Below are 3,998 nucleotides of genomic sequence, written 5' to 3'. Positions count from 1 at the left end.
ATTATTGAACAGAACAACTTTTAATTTTAAATTTAAGAGCTATTTTTGGGGTGAATTAGAATATTAAAAGTTAACATCAAAAACGTAATCGTTTATAAATAATTAAAGAATCATTTATTATGCACTTTAATATTCTTGTCTCTATTTTTATATCTGTTTTATTAAGCATTTCTTTTTTTTAGTCTAATATTATGTTAAATATGCTTAGTAGCTCCATTTTACTGCACTTTTATATCATTAAAAAAAATAAAAAATGTCAATTATAAATTTTAGAAGTAGATTAACTTATAAAAACTATAAATTAGTGCATAACTATTATAAACTATACGTATAAATTATTCAAAATAAGTACTAAAAACTTTTTAATAAAAATATTGAAATACTTCACATTTAAAATTGTACTCATAATGTACGAAGATAAAATTTAAAAATACTTCAATTGGATACAAGATGTTATACGAGTATTTACTTTTAATTTTAAATGATACTTCAATCTCATAAATTACTCCTTTTAAAAGAAATTATTAAAATACTTTTTTAAGATTTTAATAATGTCCTATTAAAATTATGTTACATAGGCAGCACAATTAAAAAGAACCGTAGAAATTATTAACAGTATTTTTATTTTGTCAAATTTTTGGAGTCCCTTAAAGTGATTTATTATTTAATTTTGTAATACTCTATGACGATATTTATAAACCAGTTTTTTTAAATATTACGTAATCCTTATTTTTATATTCAAGTGATTATTAAAATCTTTTGATATATGTTGAGCAATAACGTATTATGATACATAATACGCTAGTATTATTTACCATAGTTGGCTAGATTTAAAGTTATAAATTTAGCACAGCTAGCTGGTTTCCTTGATCACCGTTAAAAATGTTCATTTTTACTATAAATTATAAATTATAACTAACTAGTTATAATTTGAGACATTTCGAAATATAGCTGAGCAAATTTGATTCAATAAAATCAGAAATTTCGAATTATTATAATTGTTCAACATTTCAAAAACTATTGACTGTTACAGCAGTAACACGCAACTACTAAATTATAAATTGTTTAGGAGAAACAAAAAAGTAATCACGATAACACGTGATAATTACTAAACGTCATCTCAATGATGTAATTTTAAAGAGAATACTTTCAAACTGAAAAAGTTGCATAACTAAACTTATACTTAAAACTTACTATAAAATCTCGTTTTTGAAAAAAATGTCGGTTACAATGATTTTAACAATTAGTCGCGATATTGGGTATCCACAAAGAGAAACAGCTGCCCTTTTCGTAGATTGTTGCTTGATTATTTTTTATAATCATTTTTCTTTAAAAAAATTTTCATAGTATATAATTCTCTTAAATAAAAATAGAATTTTTTTATTAAACTCAATTATAACATTCAGGTTAAGAGCGTTTCTTGTGTAGATTTACGTTACGTATATATTATAATTACATTTCGAATTATGAAAATAAATTCTGTCACTGTGAGATTAACTTTGAACTAATTTTTTACATAATTAAGTTTTTAAGTTTTAGCTTCGATACGTAGCTAAGAAACTATTGGATTGACTGTCATGTTTTGTTTGTATCCGTATAGGCCATCAGTCCCGCTCGTAATGGACTACTTTTGCTTTAACAATATGTCAAAAGTTCACAAAACAAATCTAGTTGAATCGACGCCATAACTTTGAAAAAATTCCGTCCAATCTTGGTAATAAAAAAAAATTTCCAAAAAAATTAGTTTTAATTATAGAATATACTAATCTACTCAAAGTATCTAAAAGTATCAGATAATTGTATATTCAAAAATATTATAATAGTTGTGTTTTTAATTTAAATATTTTGAAAATAATGAAACTGTATTAACATTTTCATAAAATTAATCATTATATAAGTTATATTTCCTGCCTTTAACAGTTTTTTAAATTTTTACTAACATCTTTAACCGAGGATCACTACTTGTTAGTTTTCATTGCATAAAATGACTTTACAGAAAGGAATTAATTATTAAATAGGAGAGAACTTATTCCTTCTTCTAACGTCTGTGACAACTATTTTTGTTTTGTTCGTAACAATAGTTCTCAGCGAGGGATTTTAACCGGTTCTAAATAATTATCACGGAAGAAAATATTTGGCTAATTACAATTGACCCATTATAATACTTTTGTACCCGATATCCTCTATATGTAAATTGTACAAACAATTTTCCCAAAATAGAGCTTAATAATTCCTTAGAGGAAAATTGGAATAATTATTATTGTTCATTATCCATTTAGTAGCAAAAATAATAACTAATTGCGAAAACTAGGGTACCATTAATTGTTTTTCGGCTGTTACTGTTGAGAGTACCAAATAAGGTCAAACAAAGGTTCATAATGTTGTGAAAAAGAATGTGAAATAAAAATACGGTAGTCTAAAAAGGCCGAAATAGATTTAGCTTAAAGGAAGTATCGTAAACATTTAGATAAATAACAATAGCTGTCAAATGGAAGTCATTTAGGGAAATGATTACCCCCTCATTGACATACTTTTTATGACATTTTTTATCCATTCATTTTTCAATAATTTATAACAGTTAAAAATAAAAATTATATATCAAACAGCAATGTTTCCACAAAATTATCATTTTTTGTTCAATTTCAGCGACATTTGCATATAGAAAATAAGGTGTCGGGACAAAACTTTTTTTAACTTGTAGTATGTAGTACAATTTTTAATTTAACATATGTTTAAAGGACAATATTTCCGGAACATTTTCAAAAAGTAATGACGATATTAAGAAAAAAAACCCAGCACAGGGGGGTCGCAGTACAGTGGTGACGTGAAATAGATGGATCAAGTATAATGATACCTGACAGTGATTAAAATCACTATAAAAAAAAACGCTTCGATGCAAATCTTTAGATAGTGTTTAATTTTAAAAAAATTGCTGGATTATTCCAAAAGCTACATGATCTGCTAGTTCCTTATTAATATCCTGATTAAAATAAAGTATGTCGAATGAAAAAGGGATTATTAAAAAATATTATTTCTCATAAAAAAATTATGTTGATCCATACACTTTTCAATATGTTATAGCATTATAAAGTTAAAAACCCAGCACAGGGGGGTCGCGGCACAGTGGTGACGTGAAATAGATGGATCAAGTATAATGATATCTGACAGTGATTAAAATCACTATAAAAAAAAAACGCTTCGATGCAAATCTTTAGATAGTGTTTAATTTTAAAAAATTTGTGGACTATTCCAAAAGCTACATGATCTGCTAATTCATTATTAATATCCTGATTAAGATAAAGTAAGTCGAATGAAAAAAGGAATATTAAAAAATAGTATTTCCCATAAAAAAATTATATTGATCCATACCTTTTTCAATAAGTTATAGCATTATAAAGTTAAAAATGTAAAAAATAAAATCGAGAATTTACACACAATAATAGCATTTGGTAGCCATTTTCACCGTGAAGACAAAATAAAGTCCGAAATTTTTTTTTCATGATAAAGTATATTACATTAGCTTTAATTTAAGATATATATAAAAGTGTCAGACCTTCCGGAACATTTTCAAAAATCAAGTTGAAATAATTAATTTTTTGTGAAAAAGTTGTCATTTTAAATCCCCCCTTATGGGCAGGTTAAGGGTTAAATTTATGAAAAAAATATACCAAATGAAAGGTAATGATATTATGCATCTATATAAAAAAGAATTATATTGATATGTTCATTTTTGAAAAAGTTATATTAATTTTAAGTAAAAAAAATTGAAAATTTTTTTGAAAATTAGCGATTTTTAAATTTGTAATTTTTTTGGAGGTTACCCCCATTAACGGGAAACGAGGTAATTTTTTTCAATTTTTAAGGGTAATGTCTTCAACTAGATACAATTTGTGTTTTTTTGACGTATCGTTAAAAGAAATTGGTTCGGTGAGAGCTGAGAAAAAGTGGTAACAGACACAAAAAAAAACACATCATAGTAAAACCAATACCTTCTCAGC

The sequence above is a fragment of the Daktulosphaira vitifoliae genome, unplaced genomic scaffold (assembly GCF_025091365.1).
Source record: "Daktulosphaira vitifoliae isolate Bord-2020 unplaced genomic scaffold, ASM2509136v1 Scaffold_4, whole genome shotgun sequence".
Lineage (NCBI taxonomy): Eukaryota > Metazoa > Arthropoda > Insecta > Hemiptera > Phylloxeridae > Daktulosphaira > Daktulosphaira vitifoliae.
Note: the sequence above shows the minus strand (reverse complement) of the source record.